Below are 27,084 nucleotides of genomic sequence, written 5' to 3' on the forward strand. Positions count from 1 at the left end.
AAGACAAAATCCTGACCCTCCAGGAAAACAAAATCAGAAAGATTTCCCTTTTCTCAAAATTCTAAAAATGATCACCCTAACCACTAAACTAGTTTAAACACCACTGACTCCTTCAAAACCACAATTTCAATTTTCCCCCCACAAAACCCTCAAAATATTCCATCTTCCTTTAACATGATGCAAGTTACAATAAGGCTGTTAGTAAAGCAAACAACTTCCTCTGTGCTAACTGGCCGTGTCTTTCAGTCATTTTGAAACCCTGAGCTCACAAGAAACTATCTAACCACTTGATTGACTGATCGCACTGATGCAGAACACCTGCTGCTGAGTGAGGCAACGATGCCAAGGGTTTGCAGCGCTTTCCAAAACTCACTTTCGGTGGTTGCTACTAGTTCATCAGTAAGGAAACTGGACAGCTTGACGTGGCTAAAGTCTCTGCTCAAGTCAGAGAGAACCTACAGTAATCGGTGGAATGAGGGCCAGTAGGTTTCCACTCTGACCGCAGAGCCTGGCACCCAGCTGCCTCGAAGTCACTACTTGCATGAATTTTCAGCTTGTTCCTGGCCAAAGGAAGATGCTGGTTCGGGTACTCACGGAAAAGAAAATCATCTACGTTATAAGAGAATCTGGTAAGGACTTGGCACAAAAGATCATTTAAAAAAAAAAAAAGGACTTCAAAGGGTAAGAAAGTGTCACTGAAATAAATCACAGGCACAATTTTGAAAATGTTCAATATATTCATGGCTTTTCATTTTTAAACATATTGATCATTTAACAGATCCTCTTATCTTTTTTAAGGTTGTCTATATTTCTAGACGTTACAATCAGTATTACGCCTGGTATTTTGTGCTTTTCTTCACCATTTTTTAAATACTCTTCCCAAGAACCAACAGTGTACAAACACCAAACAGAACAAATACTAAACAGAACTGTCTGAAGAATCCCTATGTCTTGAATTTCACTTTTTTTCCTTTCTCCTCATCCTCTTCAACACTCGTTTCTCATCCCCTTGGTAACAGCCATTCTGACCACATCTCATTGTGGTCCCGATTTGCATTTCCCTGATAGTTAGTGATGTTGGGCATCTCTTCGTGTGCCTGTTGGCCATCTGCACGTCTTCTTTGGAAGAACGTTTATTCAGATCCTCTGCGCATTTTTCAGTCGGATTATTTTGTCGCTGTTCTTGAGTTGCGTGAGTTCTGTATGTATTTGGACATTAACCTCGATTGGATGTACAACTTGAAAACATCCTCTCCCACTCAGTAGGCTGCCCCTCCACGCTGCAATGATCTCCTTCACTGTACAGAAGCTTCCCAGGAGAATTCACACCCAACATCAGAAGTGCTACCCGTCGCTAACTCACTCACCCAGTAGCAAAGTGCTGAACCCATCAGCAGAGCAGGATACCCCACCGGGTAGCTTTCGGTCAGGTCTATAGTAAGATAAATCACTTTGATTTCTTCACCTGGAATAATAGGAACGTTGTATTATTTCTTTCTAGAAACTAGAGAATGGTACCTTTTTACCAAATTTCCCTCATCATTTAATTGACACGGATCCATCTACTAAATTTTTCCACTTTTTGAGAGATAAGTGTTTGTCCCTCTCCTTCATAATCCTGGAGGGGAAAGATAACCCCTCTGAGATGTCTTCACTGCTTTCTGAATTGAAACAACATGAAATAAACCAGTTCTTCCATCATACTGATGTTATCTGGCTTTTCAGGACAGGAGTCACTGGGGACATTGAGAAGATGAACAACACACCAAAACATCAGCCTTGCAGTCTAACCAGCAGATTTGCTAACTAGCAGGTCTGTTTTGAGTCACACAGTAATCAGAAAACCCCATTTTCCTAACTTAATTTAGTTTGCGTTGTTTGTGCGATGTGTTCTCTGCTTTGTTTTGCTTTTACGGGACACTGTCTGCCGCCTGGTGTCTTCAGTGTCACCGTTTATGTGAAAATCAGACGGTCCTCACTTCCACGAAGAACAGAACAAGGCAACAAAGCTCACAGAGGCAAGATTTATGTTAGCAGGAGAAGGAAGCCTCTGATGAGACGATTAGACGTGAAAATGGGTCATTAAGAAAAACTGAGAAACGCTTTCTCTGGCTTTTTTTTTTTTTAAGACCAGTTTCTCATCTTTGTGGAATGGCTTCCAACAGTTGAATGGACTCTGAATCATCCGACGGCTTTTCCAAGCCTGTAACAGCAACATGGAGGGTCTTCAAAGGCACTGGGGAAGCAACTTTCTCAATAACTAAGAGCATAGCGCCCCTCCAGATCACCGAAACCCTGCAATGCTGGTTTTGTGACCTTGACTTGGAGCCACTGGGACGTACCAGGAAACCACAACTCTGGGCAGATGCACATTTCATGTGCAAACATTTACCAGATGTGGGATTCCTATGATCTAGGCTGAGCAGTAGAAACAAAACGGGAATTTGCTGTGTAATCTGACGCGCCAGTCCCTCAGTGGGTTGGCAGGTGAGAGGCCCGGTCTCACCTTTAGGCAGAGCTGATGAGGTGTGATTTGGAAGCACAGGAACCCTCTTAAGCCCCACCCCCACCCCCCAATTAAAACCAAGCCCAGATCCTTGGTGAGCCTGCAACTCCGCCAAGAAAGATTTACTTCTTCAGATGAGGAATTCTATCCCTGTTAAAACGAAAGCTCCCTTAGGAGACATAAATTGTTAATCAGTTATTTATACTTCAGTAAATGAATTTGAAATCCTGTCTTGACAGCTGGTTTTGATAAGAATACATGAAGCTTGGTTGTTTGGATTGTAACAGAGAGGGGGAAAAGTCTTCAAGAGAGAGAAGTTAATAAAGGAATGACTCTTTTACCACTCTTATTTGTCTGTTCATTCAACAATATTTACGACTTCCACATTTCAGGCAACGTGGCATTAATCTGAAGCGTTGGGAATTCAAAGACGGAAAAGCTTAGTTAATGGCCTTTAAACACGTGGGGTTTAGGGGAACACAACAACTAGGCAGTTCCCATCAAAGAAGAGAGATGTGAAAGGAGTTGTGTGCAAGGGGAACTCAGAGAAATGAAGACCTAAATCCACCCACCAGAGAGGAGACGGCAGAGTTCTCCAAGAGGAAAATAAGAAAGGAAAGAGAAAATTTATTTTTGGGGGGGTGGGTATAGCGCAGTTGGTAGGGCGCATGCTCAGCACGTGTGAGCTAGTTGGTTCGATCCCCAGTACGTCCATTTAAAAGAAAGAAAGGAAAAAGGGAAATTTTCCAAGAGAAGATTAAGTTTGACTCACGACTGGAAGGAGAGCCAGGGATTTGGAGATAACCTCAGGAGAGGAAGACAGTACCTGATTATGCCCCAGAACATTAGCGAGCAGGACGCACTCACTGAAACAGCCTCCCTGAAGTAGGAGTTCTGGAGTGAAGTCCCTGGAGGGGGAAGAGGGGCAGTGTCTTGGTCAGCTCAGGCTGCTGTAACAAAATACCAGAGCCTGGGCGTGGTTTAAACAACTGACATGTATTTCCTCACAGCTGTGGAGGCTGGCAGTCCGAGATCAGGGCGCCAGCATGGCTGGGCTCTGGTCAAGCTCTCTGTGGCTTGGCCGCCATCTTGCTTGGCTGTGTGTCTGTGCTGGGCGATGGGGGACAAGCTCTCTGACGTCTCTTCTTCTAAGAACACTAATCCTGTAGTATTGGAGCCCCACCCTTATGTCCTCATGTTCACTTTACGTCTTCAGTTCTTTCTTCATGGGACCATTCTCCAGACACAGGTGAGGGCTTTGACACCTGAATGTGGAGGGGACACAATTCAGTCCACAGCAGGCGGTGAGGGACACAAATGACGATGGTGGAGCAGGTACTGAGCAAACAAACCTTCTAAATAGACTGAAGAGGAATGGACTTTGTCTTTAAAGATCATTCTAGGATTCTACACAGATTTTCGGTAGAGGGGGACAGATTCTGATTCAAATTTTAGAAAGCTCCCTATGGCAGCAAAAGAGAGGAGGATGTTCAGAAAACAGAAAGGTCCCTGTGAAAAACTACTGTATATAAAAGAGATAAACAACAAGGCCCTACTGTAGAGCACAGGGAACTTGTAACAGCCTATAATGAAAAAGAATGTGTGTGTGTGTGTGTGTGTGTGTGTGTATCTGAGCCACTATGCTGTACACGAGAAACTAACACAACACTGTAAGTCAACTATACTTCAATAAAAATAAATAAATAAAATAAAATCTCTGTATTAAACAAAAATAAATTTCTAACAGTGCAAGAATAACTAAACGCCGGTTCATGTGCATGCTGGATACACACACATATAGAGGCATGAAATGCATGTGTTCCAAGAACATTTAATATTGTAAAAAATAAGAACAAAATTCAAAATACAAAACTATACAGTAAGCTGATTGCGTAGATATATATATATATATATATCTCTTTCTAGAAATGTCAAAAATTATTTTCTAGATAGTAGCATTATCAACATAATTTTTTCATTGTGTTTTCCTGTGTTTTCCCAGTATTTTTATAAAGAACATATCTTGTTTTAAAATCAGAAATAATTAACTTACATTTAAACTTCTAAATGTTTTTAGGCACGGGTAATATATGTCAAAAGGAGGGTTTCTCCCGCCACCAGCAGAACACATAGTTGAATTATTCTCTTCCAATCAGGAAAGGTTAAGCTGTGCTGAATGGCAAATATATCCAAAAATGGTAGTGCCTTTTAACAACAAAGGTTTATTTTGTGCTCATATTATATTTCCACCATGGGCTGGCCAGGGGCTCTGCTTATTCATATCACTCATGTTAGGACCCATCCTGAGGAGCACGGCCATTTACCTTGGCATAGATAAAGACCTCTGGAGGGTCTCAAACGAGCAATTAAATGTTCCAGTCCAGAAAAACATGTTGATTTCCACTGAACTCATTGACCGGAACTAACATGGGGCCAGGAGAGGTCAACCTATCGTGTGCCTGAAATATACTGGGCAAAGAGAATTAGTAAGGATCACATATAACTACAAATTCATCACCCCCCACCTCCAGAAAAGAAACCATGGAGGGAACTTTATGGCAGTGTTGTTCAAACTGCAAACCCTGACCCATCAGTAGGATGTGAAATCAATTCAATGTGTCATAACCAGTGTTTTTTTCCAACAGAATCAGTGGAAGAGGAAATGTCAGAACATAATGCATGTAGAAAAGGTAGGTATTTATCATGAAACAAGATTCGATACACATCTATCAAAAAGTACAGATTGTGCCACAATGTAAAACAGCCTCCTGTGGGTCCTGTAAAAAAAAAATAAAATTTTAAAGCCATTGTTCTATGGGAGCCCCAATTAGGCCAGATACATAGAAACATAATAGTTTCCAAACTGGCTCTTCTGATGCAATGTTCTGTGACTACCCTGGAAGGGAAATTTGGTCTTCCTCCATAGTGTCAATGTCAAAGAACGGAGTCCAAGTTTTACCCTTTCTTTAAATATAATGCTCTCTCAATAATAAGTAAATAAAGAGACTTGTTTTTTAACACTTTTCAAGTATTAAGAATTCCATACCTTTTTATTTCTCCTAAAACAAAAAATTTCAAGGACCTACTGTATAGGACTGGGAGCTATATTCAATACCTTGTAATAACCTATCATGGAAAAGAATCCAAAAAGAATCCAAAAAGAGTAACTTTGCTGTACACCTGAAACTAACAAAACATAAATTACCTATATGTCAATAAGAAAGGAACAACTAACAGTCCTTATCTCGTAGGGGTGTTGTGGATATGATATTGAATATTCATATGTGTTATATTATTTCCTCCTGTGCCTTGCACATAATAAACACTCAGTGTTAGCAATAAATGTGGTCATTATCATGGATAAGAAGATTTCAAGCTTCGAAAGATTTTTCCACACTTCTGCAGATAATTCTACAGAGCCTCGTTTTATTTGGTAGGAATATATACAATTCTTACATTAATCAAATGGCATCCATGACCAAGATGAATGGTAATAAAAATTCTTTTACTTTGTCTTGCTGTAAGTTGATAAACTTAAAACACAACGTCATGGATGAGCTTTATCAGGCTTATGTTCAGGGCAGAATGCGTATTTCAAAATTGGAAAATACCTATTGCCTCTAACTCCTTGTCACAGACAATATTCCCAATTTCCAACATTCTACTTTATATGGCCAGCTAACAAAATTCAAATTTGAAATATGCACATTCTATGTGGGGTTGAGGGGGGTGCAGTATTTATTGAGTTTTAAATTTCTCCTTTCCAAAGTGAATTCATCTTAACTCTTACTTTCTATCTTCCATGTGAAATGTTTATAAAGCACTGACTAAAAAGCCAGCATTTCAACCCATTTCAGTGTTTTCTCCCTTCCCTTCAAATACACTGCCATGCTTTTTCTTACCCACCCATCACAGCACTGCCAGTTCAAAAGACAGCCTTTTGTTTTACAGGGAAAATGCTTGCTAAACTGCCAAGAATCACAGACAAATGCCTCATGCAATCCAGCCTTCCCTTCTCTCCCAGATGCCCCACTGCCTCCCTAGGTAGGTCAGAGAGGTTTCCGGAGGGGAAAAACGAGCCGACACAAACTAATACAATCGACCATCCTGACGTTCAAGAGAACCAGATAAAACATGACCAGCTGTGCTGAAAGAACGGAAAATGGAAAGACCATCCTCAAAAATACGCTCGTGTGCACTTTCTTACCATGTAAAAGGAACCCCGGGCAGGGAAAGCCGATGAACATCCTGCATTTGTTAATTAAAGCAGCATTATATTCAGATCAAGAATAGCGACTTGTCTGAAAGTGATGACTCACCATACCCAGTTCCTTCCTGGACTTACTCAGTTAGGTGTGGAGGAAAAGGCTTGTCCTGGCAGCTGGACCATCTGTTTCCCAGGCCCGGCGAGGCCACTAAGACACCAAAGGAATCTGGGCAAGACAACTTTAAGCCTGGCTGGACTTCAGTACCTCCTCTATAAAGTCCCAAGGGGAAGACATGAGTGAGTCAAAGGAGCTCTTCCATTTCAAATTGGCCATGGTTCTGTTCTCTTGAAATTTATCTTCTTACGTTTGCCACTAAGTACAAGGCTAATAATTAGCTTCTTAAAGCCGACCTCCCCCGGCGGTCATTTCTTTCCACTTTTCCCAACTGAATCTACTAGATCTAATACATTCTGAATTTTCTGTAAGTGCGCATTTTGTACTCAAATGATCATGTCTATTTCTATGGTATTCAAAGAGCTCCAGAGAGATGCCCGGTACCATTCTGATCATTCTCTTCCCATGAAAGTTTCATTGTCATTGCTGCCAAGATTTCAGACAAAAAATAATCCCCTGAAAACCGTCCTCCTGTCAAACAACTGACAAGTACCACACCAATCCAACTGAATGCCTCAAGTATGGTTTCGGATCCTAAAATGTGGGATTTCTTGAACTGTTTTATATTGTTCTCCCCAACACACACACACACACACGCACACACACACAAAAGTTAGCAAATAAATACCACAGTCAAATTCGGATTATTTGCCAACTCGGATGGTGAGAGAGAACTAGTCCTGATAATCTTAAACGGCAGAGAGTGGAGGGACATGTGCAATCAGGCACTGGAATGCCTTTTACTCTTATATCTGGGGGGGAAAAAAAGTATGCCTGGCATTCTGGAAGGTGACAATACTGTACTTCAGATGGCGTACATAATGAAACTTTCCTAGGAAAAACCAACCCCAGGGAACTAGAAAACGTTCCACTCTATAAATATTTTGGGTCACACCTTGGCCAACGAGAACAGGGAGCAATGTTTAAAAAGATTATCTTTCAATCCCTGTTATGTGAGACCAGGGGGATTAAGAGACTGAATTAGAGGAGGTGACACTGTCATTAAATCATTATAAAAATTCTTGCAGAAAGGGGCCCTAAAAGGGAACGTAAGACCCAAACTCAAGATAGTATTTTTATCACCAGATTGTCCATCTGCAAGGCAAGAAAGTCAGGAGGGAAATTCTCATCCCTTGTTGTTCACTCCAAAGCTGGTCGGTTACAGTCTCTCATGCAGACTTCCAAATTCCACGGTGAAAGCAGAAACAGCTGCACTGGTCTGTCCCTGCTGGAAACTGACTTTTTTCTAGCAAGTGCCAAGTACAGGCTCAGAATTACAGTCCGACATTATCCAAAAGGAGATGTTCTTTTTTTTTTTTCTTTTCTATATCATCCAAATGCTGTTCAGAAGAAATTGCGAATGAGATCTCTAAAGCCATATCACCCATGGCCCAAAGGAGCCAAATGGCTGTCCACATATTTGCTTGGTCCAGAATGTTCAGAAGTAATAAAGCAGACACCAAAATGACTTTTGTTCCTTTCCACAATTACAGGTATTTTAGAAGACTGTCAGATGAATACTTGGTGTGACCCTGAACTCCACGGCCTGTATTGCTGGGGAGGTCAGTGGAACAGTGTTCTCAGAGCTGGAAGAACAAAGATGCTCAGAGCAGGAGAAGGAAAAACACCCTGACAGAGGTGGGTGCCTCTCAGACTAAGAAGGAAGTGGTTTGCGCAAATGAGGAAGAACCGTGGCCTCCTGGACACTATGCAGCTCTCGGGAAGCCATGAGTCTGGGCTCTTGGACTGGATGGGCAGAGCCGGTCTCAGGTGGGTTCCCCCGCGAACAAACCCAAGAGGAACAGGAAGCAGCCGTGTCCAGACGACATGGCACTGTACTCTGTCTGACCCACAATCATTAGGGGCAAGCTACAGGAAAGAGAACAGACCCCGGAAGCAGGAAACACGAAACTGCAAACACAAAGATGGAGCAAAAAAAACCCGCATCGTGGAGGAAGCCCAGAAACTCAGCAAACACAGTGACTAACAGCCACAGAAGCAGAGTTAACAACAGCACAAAGAAGCCTAGCTTCACTGTCGTTCATGTAATTAGAGAGATGTGTAAGAATATTTGAGTATGTATATTAATACATTCAGAGGTATATGTGAGAATGATTGAAGAGGGAGGTAGCCAGATGGAAAAAGCAAGCTGAAGAATTCTACCAGGTTTCAATGCAGAAGGATGCAGATCTTACAAAATATTAAAAAAGAGTGTCCAGAAGAGAAAAAAAATACAGTGACATATATATTGAAGAAATAATAGAAGAAAAAGTCAAAGAAAACCTTCCTGAGCTAAATAATGATTTGAACCTTCAGATTGAGAGGGTCTCACAAGTACCAAATTGCTTGAATGGGGCGGGAAGTCAGGGGAAACCTTCTAGACACATAATGATGAAAAATCATAATTCAAAGGATAAAGCAAAAAATCCTAAGAGTTTCTAGTGTGGGGGAGGGGTCGTGGGAGGGAGGAGGGATGGGAAGGAAATCTCAAAAAAAATAAAATTCAGATTGTCTAAAGTCTATTATCACAAAAGAAAAGCTAAAAGACAATGGGTCAAAAATCTTCAAAGTTCTGCAGGAAGACAGTTTTGGACCTAGCCAAAGAAACATTCATTTTTGAACATTTTGAACATCTGAACATTAAAGAACTCGTAAGTCTACCATCTAGTCACTCTCCAGAAAAATTACCAGAAAATAAAACTAAGGGCTATTTGTGGGATAGAAACTGTTTTTTAAAAAAATCAACAAAACTGGCTGCCCTCTCCTAAGCATTCCTTCAAAATAAACTTCATTCTAACATTGTTACTAAAAAAAAAAAAGTTAATAACATTCTAGAAATAAAACACAAGCTCTCAGATGGTGAGCTGGCTATGGAATGGGGGATGGGAGCAGTGTATCACAGGATGCAAATGTGAACAAGATGAGTAAATTATCTTGAGGGAGGAGATAGATACCAACTAGCTATTAGTAGGAATATGCAAGTTTTAACTGATATATAGAAATGATACAGCAATCACTATTCTATAAATAGGAATATAACTTCCAGAGATAACTGGTAGAGGAAGAAAATGAAGTAAACTTAAGTAATTCTAAACAGACGGAAAAACTAACAGTAACCGTTACAATGAAGAATAAGAAAACATGATAAAAATAGAAAGGAAAATGCAAAGAAGGAGTTCAAACATATTAGTAATCATAATAACATTTAATGCATTAAATTCGACTATTTAGAATTCAGAAATATTTGATTGTTTTTAAGCCCACCTATATGCTTCTTACAAGAAACCCACTTATAATTCAGTAACAACAAATGATGAAAATAAAATGGCAGAAAAATATGCCTATAAATATTATATTACTTATTAGAAAGCATTTATTAGAAATAATGCTAATAAAACAAAATAGAGCACATAAAATAGAACTGAAGGCAAAAAAAGCATTAAACAAGACCAAGAAAGGAATATTTCACATCTATAAGAGATCCGTTTCCTAAGAAATAAGTTATAAAACTGTATCCATTTGTATCTGATTATTTTGACATGAACATTTCTGTATATAAATTTGTTTACTTTATTCCCTACCTATTATGTCTAAAGACACATTCACCGTTAAACATCATTTTTAACACTGTTGCATAATCAATGTAAACATCAACCTTCTCTCTCTAGTCTTGCACATTTAGGATATTTTCTGTATCTAACTTACACAAATAGTACAATAATAAACACCTCTAGAAGTAGTCTGTCTGGGGAAAAAAAAAAAAAAGAAAGAATACAGATGTGGTGAAATTGACAACACAACTGACAGATCCACCAACCAAAGGAGCCTCAGATCCTCAGACCCCCAGAAAGATAAACTGGCACTGGTAACACGGGAACTGACTGGTCTTCTCCAGCTCAGCCCGGACACTTCTGAAGAGCTCAGAGCCACAACACGCACACCAGGCAACAGTTAATGGCAGACACGTGCTCTTCCCCATGAACGGTACTGTCTCTACTAGTATGTTGGAAAGCTGAACAATGCATTGCAAACCTTTGTCTTCCCTCTTAACATTTCTTTTCATAAGAATACCAGCTCTGTAAAGTAAACACAAGGCAAATATTCGGGGAGAAGAGGACTCTAGCTCAGGTATTAAAGCGAGATACCACCATTGCCTAGAACCACTGGGGAAGACTTATTGGAAATTCACAGTGGTCCACAGAAAACTTTCCACAGCTCCTCCAGTGGGTCCTCATACCTGCCCTCCTTCTTCCTTCTGCTCAAAATCCCTTCTCCTTCGCAGATTCAGAGATGGCCACAACTGAGTATTTCTCCAACTGGAGGGGCACAAGTGCCTGGTACTTTTGCTTGGAGGAGATTCCACAAATTAATCAGCACTGGAACAGCTGAGCTGCAAGGGTTTTTCAAGCAAGGTGTAGTCTGTCAGGGGAACTGAGCATTCACACTGACACGTGCATCGTTTTCTTTAATGAAGGAATCTGTTCTAGGAATGACACTGTAATGATAACTTGAAAGGCAGAAAGGGTATGTTTCTCTGCTGAAATCTGCCCTCTCGAGATTTTCCCTATTGCTCTCGTTGACTAAACATTCCGAGCAATTACCACACACTTCTTACAGCTTCCAAAGCGCATCGTTCATTTTTCCTAAAATTCAATAAAATTGCACTTACTCATCACCAGTGGACAGGTGCACCTGAATATTGATGACCTCCTTCTCTCCCAACGAATGGCTTCCATCACCTGCATCCCTCACCTTTATCACCTTCTGCTTAAGAAATACACTGCATGAGAGTTATTCCTCTTCGAGATACCCTCCTTTTACAGTACACTTGGCAGTTTTTCTTCCGTATCTCTTGAAAGATATCCCATGTTTTGATGGGTCATCTTCTGGATTTTTCCTCTTTGGTTGGCTATTGACAGATCTGTGCTCAGCCAACTGACCATGGCCTTGCATCCAGAAATGACAACACCCTCACTGCTTCAGTGACCACTTCTACAGAAGGGCTCCAGGTCCCATGTATGGACTCTTATTTCCTACTCTCCCCACACTAAACCCTCCACTCCCATCAGGCAAGTCACTCCAAACCCCATCCATAAGCCATGCCCATCCCCAGTTCTAAGCCTCTTTTCAACGACACATCTTAATTTGTGAAATGTAGACCAGGGCTCAGGGTCTGAGCAATAAACAGGAGAAACTTACAGAAAGGAGAGAAGAAATTAAGATCTGAAGACCAAGAGCACATGGGCCTCTGGGAAACCCACAAGGCTGATGGTTAAGGGCAGGCGTGAGCCCAGCCTGTCAGCCAGCACAGAGCAGTACTGATGTGCAGGCTGTACAGCAGTGATCTCTCCTGACTGCCCTGTGCCCACGCTGGGCGGTTGATGCCCTGGCTTTTCTGGTCGTTAAATAATTCTAAACCACACTCCTGTCTGTGAGCACTTGCAAAACCTACAAACGGACTGTGCTGTAAACACTACACAGTGCTTGTTACCTGCCAAGAAGAGATCACATCACACCGACCTGTAGTTTTTTGATCGGAGTACTAGGCTGACATCAGGAGAAAACTGTTCTTCCACAATGAAAGCAGATAAGTGTAATCTGGATATAAAAGTAATTAACTGGCTCCCCAGTGGAGAGTAACAGCTGACGACAACCCAGCAGGAGGTTTCTAGAGGCAGGGTTTAGCCTTCTGCCATCTGCCCTGTCCCGCTCATTGGTTATTCACAATTTGAGTGAGGAGAATGATGGTCTGCAAATCAAATTTCCAGACAAAGCAAAGCTAAGGAAGATTTCTAACTGACTGAGTGCAAGCCTGTCAATTTCAAAAGATCTCACCTGGATCCATAATGAACCAACTGCCATAAGACGGAATTCCAAAGAAACACACAAAAATCCTGGGATCCAAAATCTGGACTGTAGAATGCTTAAGAGGAGTCAGTTGGCCTAACAGCAGGAGGGCTGAGCAGACAAAAAGGCCTTAGCTAATGGTAAACTGAAGTCATTAGAGTGAACTGGCTGCCAACAATTAGTTTGCTCTTGGGCTACAGCAAGAAAAGAACAGAGCTACACCCTTTCTATTCAGCAACCAATGGTAAGAAAGAATCAAAACTCAGCGTGTCCAGGGAAAGCTGTCCAGACTGGAGATGTAACTCCAAACCACTGCAAAAAAAAAAAAAAAAAAAGCAAAAGAGTTTCAGAATATGAGGTTCTACGTGTCTTCAAATTCCGGCAAGACTGCCATGTGGAAAAGATTTTTTTTTTGTCCTTGTCACTCCCAGAGCACAGAATTAGGACCAGTGCTTGGAAACCCCAGGGAGGGATTTTCAGTTGAATTTAAGAAAACAGTCTTCCATAAATAGGGATGTCCCTAAAACTAAAAATTTCCCATCACTGGAGGTGTCCGGCATCAGATCGTGTGCTCATTAGGGATGCTATAGAGAGAGGTTAAAACACTATTTGTACTATAAGCCACAATTACTTGTAAGTGAATTTCCAGCCCTATGATTGACGTTGACTAGAGTGTGTCTAAACCGAACCATGTTTCAAGAAGCAGTTTCAAGGCAAAGCAAATCACGACAGACCGTATCTTCCACAATGCCCACCTCCGTATTAGACCATTCGGAACTCAGTTAGAGTCTTGCTTTGCTTCCAAAAATTACATTTCAAACAGCCCATCTCTCAAGCATATCATAAGCGACCCAGGGTCATGTCCATAATCTACCAGGCACCCTAGGAGCCACTGAAATTTAACTTGCTGACTCATCGATGCTTTTTTTTCCCCCATATAGCACGGAATCAACATTCTTACAGTCACCCACAGGTCCCTGTTGTGAAACTGATGAAATGCACAGAAACAGCTTCCTGGGGAGTTCCTCTGCCCCCTCTTCCCTCTTGATAGATCAAAATTCCTGTCTTTTCCATATAACATTTCCCAACTCCCCAATGAGGACCATGGTTATGGTCACTGAAACACATTCTGCAGCTTTTGCAGATAAGAAGATATGCCTTCTTCCCTCCTGCTTTGCCTTAGAACATACCCATAGATGGTTCTGAGAAAACAGAAATCCCAGGAGAAAGACTTTGAAGGAAAACAAGTCAAAATCTGAAGTTCCCTAGAGTCTGGAGTAAAGTCTTGCACTCTGGAGAAGCAGCGCTGCGTCTCCTCTTCATTGCCCTGTGGGAAGACTGCGGCCCTGTAACAAATGGATTCGCGGAGGACGCTGTCCTGAGGGTAAAACAGATAGGTCTTGCCTAAGGACTGGCAAAGCTAAAATGATGAAAGGAAAATCAAAGGCTGCTTCCGCAGCCAACTTTATGGTAAGTGCTCATCTTTGGGGAAAATCTGGAAGAGGGGATAAAGTGGAAAGCACGCACACGTTTATTTTTAAATTCAAGTCATTAGTATTCAAATCAAGTTTGAAAATATGAAATTATAATTGCTTCCCTTCGTCTTACTTATTCTGCTTTAAGCCCAAAGATCAAAAACATGGCAGGATATTAGAGGGGAGATGCGGAATTCAACTCGGCAATCTTATCCAAAATGATGTAAACATTTAAAATGCACAGACTACGTAGAAAACAAACTTACAGTTACCAAAGGGGAAAGGTGGGGGAGGGATAAATTAGGAGTTTGGGATTAGCAGTTATAAACTACTATATATAAAAATAGATAAACAACAAGGTCCTACTGTATAGCACAGGGAACCACATTCAATATCTTGTAATAAGCTATAATAAAAAAGAATATGAAATATATATATGTATAACTGAACTCACTATGCTGTGCACCAGAAACTAACACTGTCAATCAACCATCCTGCAATAAAAAATAAGGAAATAGTAAAATGCACAAACTCATTGCACTACTCAAGCTTAGCATGTAATGAATGATGTCATAGGGCTAGCCAAAAAAAAGTCCAATGTGAAATTACATTACCTAACTGAAAAATTAAAAATATTTAGAGACACAGTTAAGGAAACACAGATGCACAAATGGCTCTGACTATCCTATACCGCTAACTGGCCAAGCGTTCATTTAATTAACTAATGGAGAATGAATCAGAGCTCAGAAAGTATTTACACTTTTTCCAGGGCTGTGACACGTGTAGTCTAAAAATAATTGACTCTGGTTTTCCCAGTGTCTCCGTAACTTCCTTCTGTCTCAGTCCATTCAGTTCAGTGCATCACGGTTTTCGTTTAGTTTTTGGATTAGTCGACCACATGCCTAATCTAAATACTTTGTAGAAACTTACTAAGGTACGTTGTATATGTAGATTTCATCACAGTTTTAAGGAGAACATAGATCCAATAGGGACCCTAATAATAAATCTTCAGATTAGTGGGTGTGGGGGCAATTAACACATGAACTCAACCACAAGGAACTCTTTGAGGCATCAAGGGAATAGGGTTAGGAGCTCTGTGGTCTGACAACCAGCCCTGACATACAAAGCGGCCATGGGGAAATTTGCAAAGAGGTTGTGGGTCCTTGAGGACAGGGATCCTGTCTTGTATACTGCTGCATCCCTAGGATCTAAATTAACCTATAGAAAGAGCTGAAATGCGGTTTGCCCAGTGGATGAATTAATGCATACCCTACACGGATGCACCGAAGTCTGGGCTGCAGCAGCATCAAGGCACCTGATCGAGGAGGCAAATTGATACCGAAAGCCAGGGCTGCATCCACCCAAAGAAAAGCTATGTTCTAATGTCACAAAGCCGGACATGTGCCCTGATCAAAGGGACCTCTACGATTGCTAAGTCCAAGAGCTCATGACAAACCACCTGCAGCTGCAAGACAGACCCGAGGGCACCGTCAACCCCACCCAACAACCACAGTGACTGCGGCGTGGGCCATACGGCAGAGGATGACAGCCTCAGGACTCCAGGACCAACACTCACACAGGAGCTGCTCGTGAGAGCCTCTGTTGTCGCTGCAAGTGCACTGCCAGCCTCTGCAGACACCCTCACCTGCACGCAGGCTCCTCTCCCCCCAGCACGACACGGAGAATGGTGAGAATCCGGAATTGCCTCTCCTCCGGGGCCGGGGCCCAGGCTGCATGAAGGAGATTCTCGTTGAAAGAAGCAACACACTCTCCACGAGATGGATAAGCCACTCACAAGCATGAAGAGGCTTCGATGTAGGGAGACCATTATACTTATTTGAGCTAATTTGAGGATTTTTAACTGCCAAGCGCTTATGCTAAAGGGTTCATGGACGTTAATCCATTTAACCTTCCTGACCCCACTTTGAAGTAGGTCCTGTGATCCTCTCTTGACAGATGGGCAAATTCAGCTTAAAAAGGTTAAATACCGTGTAGAAGGTCACACAGGTGCTAAGGGCCAGGGCCACGCCCACAGAGCACCCCTGATCTCAGCACTGACCTTCTATAGCTTTAAGATATCAGAGTCAAACACTCTTTTGGCATTCAAGGAGCCATAAAGTGACTTTCTGCTGTTAAAAAAAATTATTGTATCATTTTAGCCAAGTTTTACTCTCTGTAATTAGTGTGTCTGGTATTTAAAAGTCCATCTGGCACAATGTGTGCTTTGTGAATTATAGGAACATAAATTAATCACACTGGAACATCAGTCTCATGTGTATGGGAATTCACAATGTCAATTTCAGATGGTCTCATCTACAAAGCACATAGTTATGCATTCATTTTTGCATTATAAAAGTAAAGTGTGTGTTAAAAAATAAAGAACACCAAGAAAAGCAGGAAGGAAAATATTTATCATGCTCTCCCCAAAATACAATTGTTAACATTTTTGGGAAACATGCAATTTAGAGCTCAAAAATAATTTGATTGCTCATATAAACATGATTGCCCTCACAAAACCCATAATTAAGAATCAGAAAAAATTTTTTTCAAATGTTGAAAGGCCCAATGAACATATTTTTTATATGATCCCCACATGGAGGCCAAAAAAACTTTCGTTTAGGTATTGTGAAAGGAAAATACAATTCTCTTGAAATAAAAAGATCCATTTTCTCATTATTTCTCATTCACAGTAGCGTCCATTTTCAGTGAACATTCCAGAAGTATGTTATAGGAATTTTAGGAATGAATGTGCCACTTCTCAGGAGACTAATTCCCTGAAGGACGCTACTTGGAGTTGACTTGAAATCTGTACACAGATGCTCTAAAGCTGCAATTCTTTACAGTTCCGTGATGGTCTTAAATGGTGCTTTTCACCAAGAAAAAGATAAATATGTGAAAAGAAGACTTCGCAATCACACCTGCCCAGCTCCCCACGACGGCAGGCTTCTCTGAGATACCAACTTCTCAGTTAAGTTGGTGGTGGGCTGGGATGAAAAACAAGGTTTCCCATTTCCTGGTCCACAGCCTTCTTGGAAACAATGAGTGTCCATTTATTTAGGATGCCACAGACATTAATTATCATCATGACTATTATTCAAATGCTTGAATAGAAATGACACTAACTTAGATGGTAGGTACCTACCTACTCACTCACACTCCACATTTATGTGCTTACAGCCACAAAATACAGAGGGGCTTGAATTAGGTTCCATGTGCCTCCATATCCCATCCCACCTTTTCTTTCCATCCCTGCTCCCTCCTCATTCCAAAGGGACCTACGTGGAAACTGCCTGTACCATCCGAGCTGAGACAGGTACCAGGGCATCCCTGCTTCCCATAGCTTACGTCTCATTCTCTCTCATTTCAAACTTCAGTTCAGAGGTGCTGGCTAACATGCGATTTGAATGGGACATGAAAACAAAGGAACTATGAAAAGATGAAAAAGGCAGGCTGCCAGAGGGAAGTGGGGGGGCTTCTACAGGGAGGCAGAAGATCTCTCTCCATTCTCAATACGGGTACGTCTCTTCTCCGCGGCACCTCTCTCTGGGACAACCTCTCCACATCTCACCAAGATATAAACTCAAATCGTAGTCAGCCCTTTCTAAAGACTGATCCTTGACATTCTGTGAAATGAGACTCAAAAATGGTTTGAGAAGACACGAAGTGACACATCACGCTAGGCTGGTTGCATTTTCTAAATTTAAATCAGAACTCGTTGTGCCTTATACAGTTTTTCACTTGAAAATATGCACAAAGTGTTATTTTTGTATAGTAAATTCCAGGGAGTTTTCCATTTAAAAAAAAAAAGAAAAAGAAAAAGGCCACTTGGCAATTAATAGACTTAGTAAACCGAACATAGCAACTTCTCTGAATCCCCCAGGAGAACCAAGCACTTGGTAAGCACTTCATTGCTGTATGGTGAACGGCTGACCACTCACAAGGAATGTTCCTCCCTGTCTTATCTGTAAGCATCTAATTCTCAGGACCACTGGAAAACACGTGCCTGGACACTCCCCAGGAGGCAGAATCTAACTCTCCCTAACTAGGTAAAAAATACATATTGAGCAAGGTTTAGCATTTTTACAAGTACATAATTCAATAAGCTGTTTCAATCCTTGAATCACCTATGGATTTGAAAGTTACCATAAAAATATAATACACATATTGCAAGCGTTGTTTTTTATTTACCCCTGTTACATCAGAAAAAAGGTAAAAGATTAAATTTCCAAAGAACGTTTTTAGAAGGACTTCCTATAAAGCTCAAACTTCGCTAGAACTTCTTTCTGACTTCGAATTTAAAAAGAAAATTTTGTTGGTCCTTAACCTTTTCATGACACCAATAACCATAAAAACAAACAGTTAATGGATAGTGTAACACTGCAATCATGGGGAAATCCACCTAGATCCAAACAAGACAAGTCAAAGCAAAAATTCAGCCCTGAATCCAGCGCAGGCAACTGGCGGGATTCCCAGGTCACCAAACTTGGACTTGAGGAAACTGTCAAGGTTTCCTGAAATTTTCAGAGCTATCTCTCAGGTTTTTCATTAGTAAAAACCAAAATGCTAAAGAAAGAGCAGAGAGAAAAAAAGCTAGATTGAATCCTTCGAGATGATACACCAGTGAAAAACAAAAATTATCCTTTACACGACTGAGAGCTATCAAGTTATTTTCTAAACATGTTGGCCATATTGGCTTCAGCAGTTTTTTTTTTTCTCATTTAGAAAAACTTTTCAATAAATAACCCCAAAATGAGTCTGGGCCAAGTGGGACAGGCAGGTCTACAGCAGCCCCACTACTGAATGGGATTGCTAAGTTGGATTTGTGACTCTGTCACCTTACTTGGTTTTTCAGAAGACAAGATAACTGAATGGAAAATGTCCCGAGTAGAACGCAGGAAACCTGAGTCGTCACCTGGTGTCACCACTGACTCTTCCTGAGCCCTTAGACTAGAGTGACAATCTCCAAGCCTCTGTTTCCTCATTTGCGTTAGAAAGATTCTAGTATTCCTTATCGTTCTAAAAATTCCATGAGGCCATGGGAATCCCATGTATAGAGTTAATATGTAATGCTAAGTAATCTCTCTTTTGTAAGGTATGTGACTACTTGACTCTTTTCACAATAAGTTAACCAAACTGATTAATTTTTCTAATCAGCTTGGGCGTCAACATGCTAGAAAACTGTTCCCGGGTGATTTTAATGTGCAGTCCAGTTGGGGGACTAGGGGGTTGAAGCAGTGACTCTCAAAGTATGGCCTCAGGCCAGCATCTGGAAACTTCTAGAACATTGTTCAAAAGGCTGTAATATTTTCTGAGAAACTTGAAGTAGTTCACTTATTCGGAAACAAAGTGTCCCCCTTGCAAAAACAGAAAAACCATCCAATGAACATAACCTAAACGATGGCTTCCTTTTTAGGATCCCAATTTTCAGAGGTGAAAATAGTAAAGCAAATTTTAGCTTAAACCATTCGTTAACGTCCAACGTGAGATGAGAGCAAATTCTTATTAAGCGTTTACCATGAGCCAGGCGCTGTTGGTAGAACTTTCTGTAAGTTAACTTTAGTCCTTATGACAATCCCACTGAGGTAGGCACCATTACCCCAATTTTACTAATGAGGAAACAGAAGCAAAGAAAGGTTATGCGACTCGTCCAAGTTCAAACAACTAGGTGACAGAATCAGGATTCAAGGCCTGGCAGTCTGGCTGAAGAGTGTGTGCCCTTAACCATGAGACAGAGGAAGCTGGCGAACCCAACCTCCATGGACAATTCTCTTTGCCTGAGACCGGCTCACCTGCCAGAAATAAACATCTCAGCTTTGTTCCTCCCAAGAATGATAATGAATCAAGGTAAAGAATTACTACCTCAGGCTGAGAAACACAATCCAAAGATAACAAATACAAAGGGACTTGTATCCATTTCCTGTGATGGGTTTAATTCATGAGACTTTCCATATTGGCCTTAAGGGTAAAACCATCAACTTTGGAACAACTGGGGCCCTCCAAATAAGGGAAGCTAAATGAATGCCTTCTCAGCCTTTCTCCATGAGCCAGGTTATGGAAATCAAATGCAATTACGCTCACCTCTTTATGGCTGTCTCTGCTCCCGGCCTTTGTGTCTCTTAATGGAGAATCATAAGATCATTGTGGGGCATTGTAAGAACGATCACTCCTAATGGGCCACTCTGCTGCGACACAGTGACAGCCTGTCACTACCCTGCGACATCACAGACTCTCAGCTCTTGAGTTACATTATCCAGAATGTATAACTTGACTACTGAGCGTTTGAATTTGCTTCCAAGCACCTTCATTTTTCCCATCAAGAGATGTGCCTCTGGTCTTTCCTTTTCCTGCCCAGGGCTGCTTCTCACTTCTACCGGAGTGAGCCAAAAAGAAAACCCTCCTTACATTAAACGATAATTACATTTCATTTAACAACATGACATTCCAATTATATTCAATTTAATAGCATTAAATTGTCATCTCCAAAGGATCCTAATGAAGACCGGATTTCTCACATGGAGGCGTTACTAAGATGTTTATGCGCTGGAATCTGCGCATAATCTGCGCAGAAGATTGGTAACAGGAAGAGTACAACCTCTTACATTTAAAGATGGGAGATGGGTCCTAAATCTCAGATCACTAGCGTCCCTGGAATGGAAGGAGAATCCAGACTAATTTCAAAGTCCAGAATTACTTGGCACCCTTTTTGGAAGTAATCCCCATAAATTTTTTTTATGAGAACTATTTGATCCTAAGAGGACCATCCAGCTCAGTTCCACTCAAACACCATGAAAAGAACTGCTTCTTCTGTATGTGGTTTCGAAGCATTTTGAAATGATGACAGTGAAGGAGGAAAAGGACACTTAAATTTCCTCACCTACCCCTTCTGCCAGTTTGGGCCTGTCCTTGCTCTGTGCCCTCATTTTGTTCTCTCTTACACTGTCTTAAACAAACCTTGATGGAACTGGATACGGTTTCATTTTTTTCTCACTCTCAGGAACCTACAAAACATCAGATAGTGCTTCTTAAACTGGTTCTCCTGGAGCCCAGAGCATGCCACTCTTACCATCTGAATTTTCTCTTATGAGGAATGATATTCTGGAGAGCCAAATTTTAAGGCTATTTAAAAGTGAAGGGTAATAGAGCATAAATTCCACCAGATGGTGAAAACCATTACCATAGACACTGAGTAGATAAAGAACTAGGCTGTTGATTTGAAGATAATCTACTAAAAAAAATTTTTTTCTAGAATGTTCTATATAAAATATGCTATGAAAGTATGAAGATAATTCGATGGTGTCCATATGTTCACATTCTAGGAAGAAGGAGAATCTGTACATTCTAAGGAAGAAGTTAGTACGTAAATACATGTCAATAAAGAATGTGACCATGTTAGCAACAGATTTTTCATTCCAAGGTGTTTGGGGATTGGGTTTCGGTTTTGTTTTTTAGTTTGTGTATTTGTGTGTGAACATCTTGAGCTAACAAATATTTAATTTACTATGCTAGATACTTTTAGAAGCATTGTTTCCTTTCACTCGGACAACAGGAGAGTTACAGAGTACGCATTGTACTACAAGAGTCCCCATTTTACAGATGAGGAAAGTAAGGCTCCGGGAGTTAGGCGCCTGTCTCAGAGCATGGAAAGGCGGAACCCGCAGCTGGGGCCTCAGATCAAGGCACTTCATTCTAACCAGCACCTATATTTCCCCCAGATCTCTAAACACAACTTCAGTACCTGTCCCATAAGTCTATGTACCTCTTCACAGACTGGCACTGAAATTTGTGATGCTCAGAAGCTTGGAAGGTAAGCATTCTCTGCACAGAAAGTCTTGGCACAGTCAGCACGGTGTTCACCCCGGCACACATGGGCTGGGACTGGAGTCATGCCTCATCTAGCTTTTTATTCCAACTGCAGATTTTCTAATCCATGTAAGCTTATTTGCAAAGTCATTCTATTTCTGTACTAACGACTTAGGAACAGCTGGAATTTTTTTAGCCAAAATTCTTAAATCTCAGATCTTTATTAAAAGGAAAAAAAAAAAAGAGTCACTCAGATAATCCAGAGACCTGCAATGCTGAATTCCCTTTTACTCTGGAGAATTGGCATGAATCTCTTCAACTTCCAATTGCTAAAACAAACAAACAAACAAAAACTTCATCTGAGTCCTGTAATGTGCACTGAGGACAGGTATCAGGGGCCAAACATGCATGTTATTACAACCAGAAGACGTATGAACATTTCTTCTTTGGCTTCCTTTCAACTCACTGAAAAAAAAAAAAACAAAAGAAAAGAAAATATTCTCTACTATGTAAAAATTGCTCAAGATGATGGCTAAGTCTCAGTCCTTTACAGGATCCTCCAAAGTCTTTTTTTTATATGGGTAAAATCCTACTGATAAATACCTAAGATGTTCTGAAAAGTGATCTCTTTCCTCCTCCCTCTGGAGGGGGATTTCGAAGATGTTTGCCCTTTCCTCCACAGGGATCCAGCCCAGTCATTTTCAGACGTGAGCAACCCCTAGCATCACCTGGAGAGCCCATTAAAACACAGGCGACGGGGCTCCCACCCCCAGAGTTTCTGATTCAGGAGATCTAGGGAGGAGCCGGCTCCTAGATTTTGCATTTCTAAAAGTTCCGTGGTGACTCACCAAGGAGAGACCAGAGACCCACCCCACCCGCACCTAGACCCTCTGCTCTAACTCACTGGCTCCCAAACCACTCCACGTGGCATCACCTGGGAAGTTTTTAAACTGTGGGTGCCCTAAACCCCACTCCCCGAGATCCTGATTTAATTGGTCTGCACCAGATTTTTTAAGCTTCGCGAAGTGCGCTTCCTGGGCCGCAGCCTCCAAGGACCCCGCGTGCAGCCCGCACGGCCCCCGGCCCCGCGCGCTCGGCGGCACGCCCCGGGGGGCCCCACGTGTGGACGCCGCAGCCCCTTGCAGAAGTCCGAGGCCGAGGAGGAGGAGCCCAGGGGAGTCAATCGCCGCGCACTCTTCATTCCCGGAGGCCAAACCCTCCGAGCAGAAATCAGCGCCCGGGGAGACTCCGGAGATTACATTACCTACCGCCCGGTCACTTTGCAAGACAAATCCTGAGCCCCAGCCTCCGGCCTGAGCGCGGGCTTTACCTCACGGTTCACCCACCGCCTCCGCGCGCGCGGGGGAAGTAACTGCACCCTCGGGGCTGCAAAATGCAAACTGCGTTTGCGGGAGGGCCAGCCTGAAGTCCCCTATTTGTCATTCTTGGGGGGACAGAGGAGGAAGAGGAGATGCCACCGTACCTGGCGCGCGTCCCGGGTCAGGGGTGCCCTCGCAGCCGCTGCGCGCTCCGCGGGGGGCCGGGTGTCCCAGGAGTGACCGGCCGCAGCCCCTGGACCGAACCTGGGCTGGAAGCGAGGCGGCCGCCCTCCAGGAGCCCGGAGCCCGTCTGCCCGCAGCGGCCGGTGCAGAGCGCGCGGGACGCTCCCGGCCCCTGGAGGCGGAGCCCGAGATAAGGTTCGCGCCCCCACCCGCCCCCTTTCCGGGGGCCGCGGCCAGAGGGTGGGTTTTGGAACTGGATCCCCAGTGCGAGCTGCGAGGGAACCCGGGTAGAAACACGCTCGGATCACGTCCAGCTGGGACTGGGGAGAGGCGGGATGAGGCACTCCGGGGAGCTGAAGGGAGAAAGGCCACGCGGAGGTGGCCGGGGCGAGCGCGGAGGGAGGCAGGACCCGCGAGCCGCACCTGCGCAGATCCAAGGAGGCCCCCTCCCCGACCTCTGGGCGCCGAGGTCAGCCACCCGGTCCGCCCCGCCGCGGACGGTGGACTTGCCTTGGACCTAAGGTTGTAGCAGCCTGAGGGGAGTTCAAGTTCAAATAGGTGGGCAGGCAGTTCCCTTCGAGAACTGAGGAGTTACAGGGAAGTCTCCTGGAAGTCTCCTGACTGACTTCAGACCATAAAGGGATGCTCTGCCCCTTTCAGTCCATTCCACACGGAGCATCCAGAAAGCTCTTGAATTTTCATGTGCTTAGACCCCAGCGTGCTCTGGCTCTGGCTGGCCCTTACCTGTCACTCTCCCCACTTTTCACCAAGTTTCTCCTCCCACCCCCCACCCTGCCCCTAATAGGGCTTTTTGGCTCTCCTCATCCACACCGGTGGGTTCTAGTATAGTTATTTCTTATGCTTCCAAAGCGCTGTACCAGACCTCACAGGTGCCTCCGTCTCTTCATGCAGGTCCCAAGTGTCACCTCCAGAGAGCCCTTCCTGCACGTTCCCTCCAGATGGAACCCCCGCCACCACTCCCATCCCCTGACCCCACTCCGTTTTCAACAGATCACTTAACACGACCTGAAACTTGACTCTCTGCTAGCTGTTCTTGCGTCTCGCGTCCATCTCAAGGGAAATTCCATGAGGACACAGGCTTGGTCTTCCTTCTAGCTTTATCCTCAGTATATGGAATGTAGCAGGCGCTCAGTAAGTAGGGGCTGAGTGAGTGCGTGAACTGATTTCTCCCCAGGGGGAGAGCCTTCACAAAGAAATGCCTTCTGTCCATAACTGAAGCCTACTGATTTCAGGTCAGATGCAAACCTCTTGGGATACTCACCATTTCCCTCATCTCCCCATTCACTTGTTCACGTTAGAGTACGTTGTTATGCAAGTGTGTTTTTCAATGAAAATGTAATAAGCTGATTTTCTAATATGAAGACATGGAGAACAATAATATTTCCTAGTAATAGTCCTACTAACGAAGAGGATACATCCCAATCTCTCTGTAACAAATGGCCTCTTCCCTACTTTGCAGAGGAAACTGAAGCCTGCCAAGACCAGCTCTGGCCCCAATTGTTTCTGCTTCCCATTCATTAAAATAGACAAAGGGTACCTCCACTTCCGCTCTGTGTACCACCTCCTTCTGTCTCCTTAGGAACCACCTTATTGATGATTCCATCTCGTCTTGTATCTTTAACCTCTTCCTCTTAAAGAGCTTATTTGAACACACTCCAGGCTCTTCCATCCCAACTGGTTACACGCTTGTGCTCTTACCACTCCCTGAAATGCTCCAGTCAAGTTTGCTAATGATCTCTTATGAAGTCACCCCTGGGTTATCTCCAGGGAATTTGTTCCAGGACCCCAGCAGATACCAAAATCCACGGATGCTCAAGTCCCTTATGTAGAATGACGTAGTATGTGCATATAACACACTCATATCCTCCCATATACTTTGAATCATCTATACATTACCTGTAATACCTAATAGGCAAATGCTAAGCAAATAGTTGTAAATGCAATGTAAATGCTATATAGATTTGCCAGCGCACAGCAAATTCAAGTTTTGCTTTTTGAAACTTTCTGGAATTTTTTTTTCAAATATTTTATGTCCATGGTTAGCTGAATCCAAAGATGCAGAACCCATGGATGCAGAGGGTTAAATGTATCAATGGACCAGGGGTACTTTACCAGATTCTGATTCAGGATGCTGATCCTGATTCAGGATGCTGGTCCTGATTGAGAATGTTGGTCCTGATTGAGAATGTTGGTCCTGATTGAAAATGTTGGTCCTGATTGAGAATGTTGGTCCTAATTGAGGATGCTGATCCTGATTGAGGATGCTGGTCCTGATTGAGAATGTTGGTCCTGATTGAGGATGTTGGTCCTGATTGAGGATGTTGGTCCTGATTCAGGATGCTGATCCTGATTCAGGATGCTGGTCCTGATTGAGAATGTTGGTCCTGATTGAGGATGTTGGTCCTGATTCAGGATGCCGATCCTGATTCAGGATGCCGGTCCTGATTCAGGATGCCGGTACTGATTCAGGATGCCGGTACTGATTCAGGATGCTGGTGACGGGGCCTCGGGAGGAGTTTGCAGACACTCTCCTTTAGGTTATCCTAGTACATACGGTTTGTTAAGAACTGTTGCAAAGACTACATATCAGTTCTTTTTTTCTTAATCTCTCATCAGTTCTTTACCTAGTTAGCTCCTACCCCATCCCTGACATACGTTCTTCCCCTGCCCTTATTGGCTCTGTGCCTACCTACTCCTCTCTGCTGCAGGTCCTCCTCTTCTGCTCACCTCCAGGTGCCCATCCCTCAGCCTTCTCTTCTCCCAGCGAACTCTCCTTGAACCATGTTATCCTTTTGCATGGCTTCACTCTTAACCTGGAAGACATTTTAGGTTCTCAGAGCATGGCCCTCTGACCCCATAAAAATGTTAAAAGGCCTTCATCCAGTCCCATGTCTACCTCTCTAACCCAGGTCTCTTTCTCCAACTTTTGGCCAGTATCCCAACTGCCCACTGGACATCTTCACTTATGTCAATGACAGGCCGTGGGAATAAAATGTGGTCAAACCTGTGTTTATTATCTTTCTGTCCTTCCAAAACAGCCTGTTCCCCTTTCTTTCTCAAAGGCACCACCATATGTCCAATTGCTCAAGATCAGATTTTGCCAAAGTCCTCTCTAAAGTAAATCTGACCCTCTCCCGATTAAAAAGCTGACATGGTTCCTACTGCTCTTAAAATCAGGTCTGAACCCCTGAATGGTCTCCAAGACTCTTACCTCTCCACCCTCCAGACTTGCCACTTCCTCCCCATCTCCCCACCCCCTTATCCTCTGAACACCAGCCACACTGAACTTCTGCTGCCTCAAATCCTCCAAGCCCAGATTTCTAACCTACAAAAGCTGTGATCTAACTCCTATGTGTTGTTTTACACTTCTGAGTTTGTGGTAACTTGTTACAGAATGAGCGAAAACTAAGTACAAATTGGACAACCTAAAAGAAATGGACAAGTTTCTATAAACATATAGTCTTCCAAAGCTGAATCAAGAAGAAATAGATAATTTGTATAAACTGATCACTAGAAGTGAAACAGAATCTGTAATTTAAATAAAAAAAAAA

At 42.8% G+C, this 27,084-nt stretch overlaps 1 protein-coding gene across 1 annotated transcript in view; it reads right to left on the reverse strand.

Moving 5' to 3' along the window:
- Window positions 1-23,654, reverse strand: part of COL21A1 (collagen type XXI alpha 1 chain) — a 163,733-nt gene extending 140,079 nt beyond the window's left edge. The window contains exon 1 of the mRNA XM_031434482.2: window positions 23,494-23,654. The gene's annotated coding sequence lies outside the window, so the exon portion shown is untranslated. The remainder of the gene's footprint in view (window positions 1-23,493) is intronic.
- Between the last annotated feature and the right edge of the window lie 3,430 nt (window positions 23,655-27,084).

This window comes from Camelus dromedarius, chromosome 19, assembly GCF_036321535.1.
Source record: "Camelus dromedarius isolate mCamDro1 chromosome 19, mCamDro1.pat, whole genome shotgun sequence".
NCBI lineage: Eukaryota > Metazoa > Chordata > Mammalia > Artiodactyla > Camelidae > Camelus > Camelus dromedarius.